Raw genomic sequence first — 13,083 nt, 5'->3', positions numbered from 1 at the left:
CGAACTCTAAAGAATTAAACAAATTTGCAATGAGTTTGTTTACAACTCTTATTCATGAAACTATTAATGACTTTTCTTCTGTGTTATCGTTTAAGCACTGCTATGATGTTCAAAACCTGCATATGATAGAAATAATAAAATTTAACTCCTAAATGCATAATTAGTTAGTTGTAAACTGCACAAAATCATTAGAATATCTAAAATACAAAAAGAAGTTATAATTAGTGGTGAAAGTTACATGTCGAGTTTAGAGTATTGTCTTTAAGTTAATAAATGAAATTTAATCCGTACTGTAGTACCAAATTCAATTAGATTTTGTAATAAATGAAATTCAATCCGTATTGTAGTACCAAATTCAATTAGAGATTTGTTTAAGCTAATTACAGAATTTATCAATTATTCACATAATCAAATATGTTATGAACATATATTTGGTATATAATAATACAAAATTCAATCCGTGTATGGAGTCTATATTTTTATTTCACAATCTCTATGAAAATAGTGCGGCACAATCTATTATTTATTATTTTCAAAATTGCTTGCAAAATCAAATTTTTAAATATTTAGAAGTGTCAAACCTTATTTAACTCATCTCATCATAAATCTCAAAATGCCGTCTGTTATAAGGATCATAACTTTCTACCATATAATACATTACATTTAACCCGCCGACTACTATAAATATTTTAAACACACTTTTTAGAAAATCAAATTAATGTATTTATAATTTTTTTTATCTTTTTAATCTATTAAATATTTATGATATTCTTTAATATATTAAATAAAACTTTTTTAAAATATTCCAAATTAAAATCTTTAAAATTTTTTATTGTAGTATGTAAAATTATGAATTAAGAAAATGATATGAAATTAAATATAAATATTTAAATAGTTATAAGGATCATAACTCATTTCAGCATATAATATATTATAGGGGCTTTTGCAAAAATGCCCTTTTTCAATGCCACTTTTAAAAAATGTCCCTTCTTTAAAATCTTATAAAAATGCTCTTAAACATATAAGATTTACCCAAATATGTATGTAACATTATTAAAACATACACAAACTACATTTCTATGTATCTAAAATCTTAGAAATACTTTATAAATACATTATAAATGCATTTTAAATACCTTTAAAAACCTTTAAAATATCTTGTAAAACCTTTGAAAAACCTTAAAAATCTTTTAAAATAACTTGTAAAACCTTTAAAAACACCTTATAAAACCTTATAAATACTTGGATCGAGTCTTCAAGTAGTAGTTACAATCCATAAGTACCTTATAAACCTAATAAAACTTTATAAAAATTTCAGATTTAAAAGGGGGCATTTTTGAAAATGGACATCTAAAAAGGGCATTTTGAAAAGGGGCACACCAAAAGGGGCATTTTTAACAATTTCCCAATATTATATTCAACCCGCCGCCTATTATAAATATATGTTTCAAAAAATCAAATTAGAGTATTTATACTTCATAAATTTTTGGTCTATTAAGTATTGATGATATTAAAAAAAAAAAGAATATATTACTCAAATATGAATTTTTGACCCGTTAAACTTGTTTTTTTCATACATTGAATAATTTATATTCGTTTTTAAAAATTTAAATTTTGGTATATGCGGAAAAAATTTACTTTTTTTTTATTATATAGATGATATACTGATTTATTTATTTATAGAAATAGAATCATATAAACATGAGATGTGGAGTATAATAATTAATAACAACTTAATATGGTAAGTTAGATATCAAATCTTATATGTTCATTTTGATTGGTCATTCTTTTTAAAGAAATTAATAATAGATTTTTGTTTTTATAATTAAATTAAATTAATTAAATTGTATAATATATATTTGACTTTTTTTTATCCTTAATGAGTTGAATTAATTTACTTTATAAAATTTTATTACTAATGACATTCTTAAGTAATTTTTTACAAAAGGGAAGGTTAGTTAAGGGTATTCTATAAAGTGTACTCCCCAAATAATAGTATAGGATGGGAACCATTATAAAAAAAAACTTTTAAATTGACTCCAATTATATATCTTTTAAATACAGTATTATTAAAAAAAATATAGCTAAATGATGTTTAATTTCACGGGACGGGTAATATGGTGGGATGGGTTTGAGTCGATATTTACACAAGATGGTATACCACGGGTGAAATCTTAAAATTAACAATCAAAATAATCTATTAAACAAATTACATTTTAATTTTTTTTAAAGAAAATATAGTCCCGCGGTGTACCGCGGGTTAAAATCTAGTTATTCTACATTTTTCGGAGATGGAGGGTAAAATTGCGAAAATGGACAAGTTGGAGGTTTTTTTTGCACAAAATCTATATATATATATATATATATATATATATATATATATATATATATATATATGTCCCACTAGTAAAGACATCTTTCTCCTTACCCATGGAGGTTTATGCATAAAATAAATAATAGGAAAACATCAATGTTTACGTTGTAGGATCTTAAGATGCACAATCCGTGCTTGAACTATCAACTTCAAGCTCATTTACTTTTAATTTGGAGCAAAGAGTTATGAGTCACTCCTTTCTTTGCAACACTTTATTGTTTTTATGATATTAGTAATAACGCCATCAGACTATCACCATTAGAGATAACTTGTATTCGATAGCCAAAAAGAAACAACATTCAAATCATTAAAGTTTATTGATTAATGGCATACAACATGTGGAGATGGCATAAGAGCTTCTCCAAAGGGAGGTTCTCTGAATATTTTTGATCGGTTCTCTTGTTGATTTGGCAAAAAAATAAATCAAAACAGATAACAAATGAGAGAATCGACTCTCTTCAGAGAGTTTTGGGCAATTCAGAGAACCGTACACGTGGCAGACTCTAATTGGAGCATCATTTTTAACAAAAAAAAAAAGTCCCGTGCTTTCTTATTTTTCTTGCGGCAAAAAAAAAACAAACCCGATTGTTTCTCACTCTCGCGAAGGCGATCGACGCGACGCCGTTCTTTTGCCGGACCTGTGATTTTCGATCGTCTCGACGCCGGATTCAAGTATCTAAGACTTACATGCCGCCGGCTTCATCAACTGCAGAGATGCTGCTGACCATCGACGAACGGAGGGAAATTGAATCGAAGATTTGCGACTCCCAGATTCGTTGAAAGAAGCTCAAAATTCTTACTGCAGTTACGAATCAAGCCCCTTTCCCCTGTGTATCATGACTTAATTCGTTGTATTTTGTGGTTCTCTAATCGGTTCTTAATCTTATCTACTCAATGTTTGACTATGTGTATATGAGTCTATTCGAGTAAAATTGAATTTTGTGTGATGAGATGATGATAATAGTCATTATAACGCAACTGAACTAAGAACTAATTTATCTATTGAAACAAATATAATGTGTATTGATGCAATTTTCTAAAATGCTACTACAGTTGGCAGTTGCCAATATAAAGATACATGATTAAGAGTTACATTTGACATGCCTAAAGACTAAACAACAGCACACGACAAAATAGTTCGAAAAAGTGGAAGCACACTACAAGAAAAATGAGCTTTGGTAGCACATCGTTGTAGCACAAATTTATGAACTGCTACTAAAAGTACCAAAATCGGATGGCAAGTATTTCGCAGCATTATATTAACGCTAGGATATATTTTTCATTTAGCGGGATCATAACTCTGTATTATAGCGGGGACAGGTAATTGGAGGCAAAACAATTGGGTTTTTCCTCCCAAACCAAAAAAGTCTCGATTCTCAATAGCAAAACAATTGGGTCTTTTACCCTTAGCCCCACAAACAAAATTAACAAAAAAAGCATTCTCCTAAATTTTTTGATTCCATTGCGAAATTTGAATACCCATTGCATGAACTCTCGATTCCCATTGAAGAAATCTCGATTATCAACACCACAATCTCCATCGATTCTCAACTCTCCGTCTCTCTCTTTCTCCTTCTTTCTCCGCCGCCGTTTTTCTCCACCGCCGTTTCTCTCCGCCGTCGTCTCTGTCTCTGTCTCAATAGATCAGGCGATCTCAGTCTCATTAGCCTCGAACTCAGCAGATATCCGTTTCTCTCCTTCTCTGTCTCAGTAGCTTCGAACCCAGCTGATCTCATCCACCTGAAAGGTATACGACATTCAATTAATGTATTTGAGTTCTTGACTATTTACTAGTATTTGATTTTTGACCGTTATAAACATTGAAAGGTAATCACATCTCATCGACTGGATCTTCTGCCTGCATCTTCTGCATGCATCTTGCCTGCATCTTCTGCCTGCATCTTGCCTGCATCTTCTGCTTGTTTGCATCATAATAAAGAGGCTAGTATTTACAATGAACTTGATATTTGATTGATTTGTTTAAGAGTTGACTGAATTGGCTGTTTGATATTTCGTTTTAATAAACTGTTGCTGTGAATGTGTTTGTTGTTTGTTTGGTATTTGTTTGGTGTTTGTGTTATACTTATGTGTTTGTTTTGTTTTCTTTATGGGTAAGCACATATAATGGTTATGGAAAAGACATGGGTTCATCTCAACAGGTATGTGAAAACGTTTTGTAATTGTGTTTATTGGTTTAATTGATATGTTAAAGAGTTTTTAAAGTTTGTAATTCTTTTTTTTTCTTTTGTTTTACTTCACTGTAGAACCGATCCTGGTTATAAGAGAGGTGCTTGGGATTTTGTGAGATCTGTGGCTGCACGTTTAGGAGACAATACAATGATTATTTGCCCGTGCATTGACTGTCGCAACGTACATCGTCACTCAGCCGATGATGTTGTTGATCATCTTGTAAGAAAGGGAATGGATAGGAGTTACAAGTTGCGGGAGGACTGGTATCATCATGGACAAGTGAAATCAGGGACTGAGTGTAGAAAGAACGCAAGTCAGTTGAACCAAGAGATTTTAGGATTGTTCAAAGCTGCTGAGTTTGTAGATGAAGAGCTAGTTAGTCAAGGTGATGTTGATGAGGGTGATGATAAAGAAGAAGAAGAGTTTTTAGCAAAACTAGCTGATGCAGAAACACCTCTCTATCCAGGTTGCACAACCCACAGTAAGCTCTCTGCGATTGTTTCACTCTTTAGGCTAAAGACGCAGGGTGGTTGGTCAGACAAAAGTTTTGATCTTCAACTTGAGTCCTTGTCAAAGATGCTACCCAAGGATAATGTATTGCACACATCTTTGTACGAGGTGAAGAAAATTTTCAAATCTTTTGATATGGGTTATGAGAAGATACACGCTTGTGTAAACGACTGCTGTCTATTTAGAAATCAGTTCCAGGAGCTCGACATTTGTCCTAAATGCAATTCTTTGCAATGGAAGATTAACACGCGAACTGGTGAGGTGAAGAAAGGTACTCCACAGAAAGTACTTAGGTACTTTCCGATAATTCCACGTCTCAAGAGGATGTTCAGGTCAGAGGACATGGCGAAAGACTTACAGTGGCATTTCAGTAATAAGAGCACAGATGGAAAAATGCGTCATCCGGTAGATTCTGTGACGTGGGATCAAAAGAATGAAAAGTATCCGTCATTTGCTGCAGAATAAAGGAACATTAGGCTTGGACTCTCCACAGATGGGTTTAATCCTTTCCACATGAAAAATGTTAACTATAGTGCATGGCCCGTTTTTCTAGTCAATTACAACATGGCACCTGACAAGTGTATGAAAGAGGAGAACATCATGTTGACATTGCTGATTCCTAGACCAACTCAACCTGGAAACAATATAGATGTGTATTTATAACCTCTTATAGAGGATCTCAACCATCTGTGGGAGAAGGGAGAGGTAACGTATGATGCATTCAGTCGCACTACATTCACGTTAAGAGCAATGCTTCTGTGGACCGTACAGGATTTTCCGGCATATGGAAATCTAGCAGGCTGCAAAGTAAAAAGCAAAATGGATTGTCCTGTCTGCGGGAAGCACACAGATAGTTTGTGGTTGAGTAATTGTAGAAAGCACGTGTATATGTCTCACCGGAAGTCTCTGTCACCCACCCATGTTTATAGACGAAAGAAAGCATGTTTGATGGTAAAGCTGAGCATGGAAGAAGAGGTAGGATTCTGACTGGTCATAACATTTATCAAATACTCAAAAATTACAAGAATGATTTTGGAAATTTAAAAGTAAATGGAAGAAAGAGGAAGATGCAAGATCGTGTTGGATCAGCCTCTCATAGTGATGATGAATCCAGTGAATCAGAAGAAGAGGAAGAACAAGTAGATGAAGAGGAGCTATCTAGATGGAAGAAGCGCTCAATCTTATTCAAGTTAGATTATTGGAAGGTATGATTTATATGTTAGTTTTGTTATTATACTATATATTCAGATTTGCTATATTTTTAAAAATAAATGTATTAAACATTCTTTTTATTATCTGTTATTATGTTGTCTAGGAAATTCCTGTTAGACATAACTTAGACGTGATGCACGTGGAGAGAAATGTTGGCCCTAGCCTTGTCTCTACAATGCTGCATTGTGTGAAATCAAAGGATGGTGTTAAAGCTCGGAAAGATATCTAACTGCTTGGTATTAGGAAGGATTTACATCCCCAAGCACGTGGAAAAAGAACCTACCTTCCTCCAGGTACTTGGTCTCTGTCCAAAACAGAGAAGAAAGTATTCTCTAAGCGATTATCTGACTTCACAGGACCAGATGGCTACTGTTCAAATATTTCCAGATGTGTTAAGATAGAAGATTGTACGGTTAAAGGTCTTAAATCACATGATTATCATGTGTTGATGCAACAACTTCTTCCGGTTGCAATCAGAGGTAAGATGAAATATTTTAGATAGAACTCTTGCATAATTAACTGTTAAGTTTTTAATATTCAATGTTATTTATTTACATGTTTGTTACCTAAAGGTGTTAGGATAGCTATTGGACACTTATGCGCTTTCTTCCACAAACTGTGTCAGTAAGTTATTGAAAGAGAGGCAATTTCTGTAATGGAGCTTGAAATTGTGGAAACTATCTGCATGTTTGAGAGGTTCTTTCCTCCAAGTTTCTTTGATATAATGGTGCATTTGACAGTCCACTTAGGCAGGAAAGCTCGGTTATGTGGACCAGTTCATTTTCGTTGGATGTACCCATTTGAGAGGTACAATCTAATAACTTAAAAGTTGTATCCTTTACAATATACTTTTATGTTTATCAGTTACAGGTCTTTATATGCAGGTACATGAAAGTTCTGAAGGACTTCATAAGAAACACGGCAAGACCAGAGGGTTGTATTGCTGAAACATATCTTGTTGAGGAGTGCGTGCGGTTCTGCAATGATTTCTTGAAAAAGAATGTTGATGAGAAAATTGAAAGAAATGCTGATTATGAGAACTGCTCTATCTTGGAGGGTCGTCCTATATCAGCACCTACTTCATGTACTCTTACTGAGAATGAGAAGAACATAGCACATCTTGCTGTCATTCATGATATGGCTCTGCTTGATCCTTATGTGGAGTAAGTTCTTCTACTAACAGTCTCTTTTATAATCTTTTTGTATTTACATTTAATCAATGTTTTTGTTTTTTCAATTTTAGCATGCACCTACAACATCTACAAGATTCTAGTGAAAGATGTAGACGTGATTCGGCATTTTTATGGCGTACACATTCTCAGAAATTTGCCTCCTGGTTAAAAGAACAGGTATGTTGACTATTTTTATGGTTTTTTTGTTTATCATCTATTCTTTTACAATATAGTAAATGACTGTTGACAATTTTTAAAACAGATTCCTATGACTTCTGATCATGAAGATACACTTAAGTGGTTAGCATATGGTCCTCGTCTATGCGCAAGGTCTTACACGGGTTACAGCAAACTCAGAACTGTGGTGTGCTGCATGAGGCCACAGCAATGTGTATAGCTAGTGCAAAAGACAATTCTCCAATGGTTGATGTTGTGTCTTACTATGGCAGAGTGGTGGATATTATACTGATTGATTACAATGTCTTCTACATTCTTATATTCAGGTGCCAATGGGCAAATATAGGTAATGGAGTAAAAGAAGAAGATGGATTCACACTTGTCAACCTTAACCAAAGTCAAGCTTAATTTGCAAGAGATCCATACATACTAGCATCTCAAGCACATCAAGTTTTTTATTCAAGGGTAGATGATTCATCGAGTTGGTATGTAGCTATGAGAGGTCCTAAGAGAAGATACAGTGCAGAAGATGCTGAATATGGAACTGCGGACGTTGGGCCATTGCCTGTATTAATTAGTAGACATGGATGAAGATGACTTGGTTGATGAAGCTAGGAATGCCCGAGCTGACTGTGAAGGGATTTATGTGTGAAATTATACTATATGTGATTGTTTTTTGTATATATGATTGGTTAGAATGTGTGTTTTCTGTGAATGAAATTGTTTTCTAAACAAGTATATGTTTTGATAAACAAGTGATTTCTTTTGTTTCAGGTGAATTAAGATGGTCTATAGTCGAAAAAAACATACACATAAAAAGAAGAAGATTGACGAGCTAGATGAGAAGCAGTTGGAAACTCAGGAATTATAATTGCTTTGTGTAATTTCTGATTTTTAATTATTCATTTGAATGCAGGCAAGATTTGATCTTGACCAACCATGGAAAAAAAAACTGCTGCATTTGTTCAGATGAGAGATATATGGAGATCCTCCAAATCACGCCTTGTTTCAGCGGTTAGAGGAGCTGATAACATGAAAGATAGGATGAGTCTGCGACCACCTAATATAACTGAACCAGAATGGCGTAAGTTTGTCAAAGAGAAGACTAGTAATGAATTTAAGGTAATAAGTGATTCTATGAAGACGAAAAGGAAGATGCAGATTCCTCATTGCTGTGGCCGTAAAGGAATGGTCAGATTGAGAGAAGAGTTAATCCAGAATAGCTCAGACCCATCCCAGGTGACAAGAGCAAAAGTGTGGATCGAGTCACGGACCAAGAAGGATGGTATGTTTATTCTTCTTAATTTACTTTATATATTGGTCATCATTAATGAATGATGTACATTACTTTGGTATTTGTTTGCAGAGGAAAGCAGCCGAGCTAGAAATTGAAGGTACTCAGGATTCAGTTACAACAAATCCAAAGGAAGATATACTTAGTCAAATTTTGGGACCTGATAATCCGGGAAGACTGCGGGCAATGGGAAGAGGCATGAGCTTGACCAAACTTTCTTGTTTCCAAGTCAACAGAAACTCTATGGCTGCAATGGAAGCAGATCAGGTTCAATTGAAGAATAGAATTCAGGATTTAGAGCAAATTATTGAAAACATTTATGATCAGGTTAGTATACTATATACACATTGTTTACTGATATAATATTTACTAAGTTATACTATATGTTGATATGTTTCTGAAATTGCAGAGACAAGAGGGTGATGTTGGTGAAAACTCTATACATAGGAGTGTAAATACCAGAACACTTCCTAAGTGTAATTTGGTTAGACTGGACTTCTTCTGATGATAATGTTGCTAAGGGCCGTATTGTTTTTTATGATGCTGATGAATTAGTATATGGGATACCTTTAGGGCCTAATGCAGTTAAGGTTTTTATTGAATCTGCTACCAAGCCAGAAGCTCCACTATGGAGACCTATACCTGAGATGTCTACTATTGAGGATGTAGTTGGAGAAATGATTGCATGGGATGCCGATTTATATATTGTTCCAAGCGAAGGTGGCATTGCAGAAGACATTGCATCTAAGGTTAAGTATCTTTTATTAATTGTTTTTGTCTGTAGATCACACTTTCTCAAATAATCCTTCTTCCTGTTTTGTACCTTTGTTCCACAGAGCCCTAGCACAAGTTCAAAAAACAGATGCAAACTCAAGGCTTTGGGTAAGAATGATGAAGTGGTAGCTGAAGGCAGATGGCAGTCTCGAGAACCGAAAGCGTTGGTAAATGGACTTCCTATTGGTCCAAATGCAATCAAAGTTTATGTGGATTCAGTTTTAAACACAAAGACATGGCTATGGAGGCCTACAGCGGACCTGAGAACTTTGCAGGATTCTTTGAACTGTTTTATAGTATGGCCTGCAAATAGAGTTGTGATTGAGACAACATCGAATGAATCCCCTGTTCTTCAACAATCTACATCTAAGGGAAGAAGCATAAGATTTCATAATGAGATATCTCCTGTAATTTCTAAATCTCCTAATATTCATGTATCTTCGACTAAATCAGCAAGTCCAAGTTATCAGAAGAACAAGTCTCCAGAAACTCCAAAAGTTCCATCTCTGACAGGGGCATCTCCTCGTCGCAAATCACAGGTACATGCTCTTAATAACTTAAGACATAATTGCTGGGTTGTTGATCATTTTAAGGATCATGATTGTTTGTGGTTGTTCTTGTTGATTTATGGCTTTATTATTTTTTTGCTTGTGGTTGATTTCTGTCTATATTTTTTGCTGGTTGTTCTTGAAGCGTCTCGCCTACAAAGAAAATCAAAAATGCAAGTTGATGGATATATCCGGACAGAAGCGCGTTGTTGCGGAAGGACGTTGGTCGTCTAGCGATCCTGATCAAGAGGTACATCACGTGAAGTTGGGGCCTAAAGCTTGTCGAGTATGGGTGGATGTTGTGATTGTTAACGATGCTGCAGTTTGGAGGCAATCTCCTGAAATCGAGTATATGCAAGATGCACATGGATCTTGTCTTGCCTGGCCAGAAGATAATATGATCCTGGTTAGAGATCACAGTCCCTTGATGCACTTCGTGTGATTGAATGCAAACAGTTTGCGGATTGACTGTTTTTGAGTAATGGTGATCGAGTATATGATCAAGAGTGGTGATGTGATCGAGTAGATGGTGTGATAGAGTAGATGGTGTGATTGATTAGATGGTGTGATCGAGTAGATGGTGTGACGATTGGGTGATGGTGTGATCGAGTAGATGAGTGGTGATGGTGATGATGCGATCGAGTGATGGATTGGTGAAGCGGATTGAATGGAGTGATGAATGATGATGATGAGGTCGAGTGATGGTGACGATGTGATGAAGGTGAAGACGATGCGATCGAGTAGATTAGTGGTGATGGTGATGATGCGATCGAGTGATGGATTGGTGAAGCGGATTGAATGGAGTGATGAATGATGATGATGAGGTCGAGTGATGGTGACGATGTGATGAAGTTGAAGACGATGCGATCGAGTAGACGAGGGGTCGAGGGAAACTTTCAAAGGCTGCGGGATTCCTTCGAACTTTCGGGCTTGATCATGCTTGGATATGACACACCAAGAGCATTCACAAGATGAATTCGAGATATTACACACTCAAACTCAAGATCAAACAAAATCAGAAAAGATGATTGATAAAAAATTGTTTGATGAGTTCGAATACAAGGAGAAGAACAGAATATAAAGAAGTAGAAAGAGTCTAGGAAGTTGTAGAGACAACCTAGGGAAAGAAAACGAAATAAACACACAAGACTGAATTCGAAATTAAAACGGGCTTCTCCTTGGCAATGGGCTGCGAGACAACAACGGGCTCGAGTAAAGAGTGTGTGGGCTTGCCTCGTTAAAAACCTCTCTTGGAAAACCCATTGGGACAAAACCAAGAGGAGGGAAAAAGAGTGCAAGTCACACACCTCCATTGTTATCACTTGAAAGGCTTTAATCGTAACCAATGCGGTTGGACAAGCATCATGTTCAAGGCTGCCCTCAGTCTGTTGTAGAAGTGTTGTAATGGCTTGATTTAGTAGCTTTGTCTTTGATCTTGTCATGGGACCGTTGGAAAGATACAATGTAACATTCTCTTCAGCTCCAAGCTCTCCATCTTTATACTTGGTCGAGTGCTTGATCGAGTGGTCCATTGAGTCATCAGTTTCAAGCTTCATTGAGTCTTCAGCTGCATAGTCGATTGAGTAGTCGAGTGACTGGTCGAGTAACTGGTGGTCGAGTAGTTGGTCGAGTAGTAGGTGGAGTGACTGGTCCATTGAGTGCTCAATTGCCTGCTCGATTGACTGCTCGATTGCCTGCTCGATTGACTGGTAGACTGACTGGTCAAGTAACTCTTCTGGTTCAAGCTGCTCTTTAGCTTCGTGTTCCAAGCTTCCCAATATCACATCATCCTCTCCCAGTTGAAAAGGATTTGACCTCAAATCTGTTTTATCTGCATCAAAAGAAACAAAGTAAGTAACATTAAAACCTTTACCAATATTGTACTTACCTTGGAGATCAGTTGGATGATGTTTGTTGTTGTTATGTTGGAGCACTTGAAAGGGTCTATCCATCCTTGGCTTTAGCTTCAGCTTGTATATTCCATCTGGTGGTGCTTCTTTGATCAGTATGTAGCTACTGAGGTCTTGATGTTTATCTTGGTCCATATCAGGTGGTTTGAATCGGTTATCTTCCTCTCTTCTTCTAGTACTTCCCATGTTCTTCAAGACTGCCTTAACACCTGCATGGGGCTCTTTTCACAAAGACAAGTGAATCATATCTGTGTGATAAGGAATAAAAGGCTTTTTGAGAACGTAAACACTTACCTTAGGGATGCTCCTCTGCTCAAATAATGCATCTGGCGGATTCTCCTTGAGTTGAATGGAACACATGAGTGTTTCTCCTTGACCAAGCATCAACACTGAATTACCGTTAGTAAAATCCCTAGTGTCACTCATGTATCTGTCTTTGGATTCTTTTCGGATGTATGGAGGTTGATGCCAATCAGGAGGCTTTTCTTTGATCGTCAATGGATTTAGTGCACCTTTAGCTCTTCTCAAGTCTTCATGGCTATGGTGTAGGACATTGAATGTGCTTTTCCTTGATGTCAATTCTCCTAAATATTTATGCTTCTCCATTGCTCCTGTTCTTTTCTGAGCACTCATGGGACAGAGCAAGTGCATTATACTTGAAGTAGAAAATTCAAGAACATGATCTTTCACATTGGGATTGCAAAGCTCAATGAATGGGTTCAATTCACATGACATGTTTTTAAGCACATGTTTTGTTTCAGAAAATGTTTTAACCAATGCATATTCAGTTTTACTTCTAAACAGCTCAAATGCATTGCTACACAAAGAAATCCTCAAAGAATAGCTAAATTCATGAAACTCATCAAAAAGAAAACCGTTTGACCTAAAGAATTCTTCAGGTTTGAATGCTTCAAAAGTTGGA

Source organism: Arabidopsis lyrata (genome assembly GCF_000004255.2).
Source record: "Arabidopsis lyrata subsp. lyrata unplaced genomic scaffold ARALYscaffold_8, whole genome shotgun sequence".
Taxonomy (NCBI): domain Eukaryota; kingdom Viridiplantae; phylum Streptophyta; class Magnoliopsida; order Brassicales; family Brassicaceae; genus Arabidopsis; species Arabidopsis lyrata.
The sequence above is the reverse complement of the archived record's forward strand: the minus strand, read 5'-3'. Positions refer to the sequence as shown.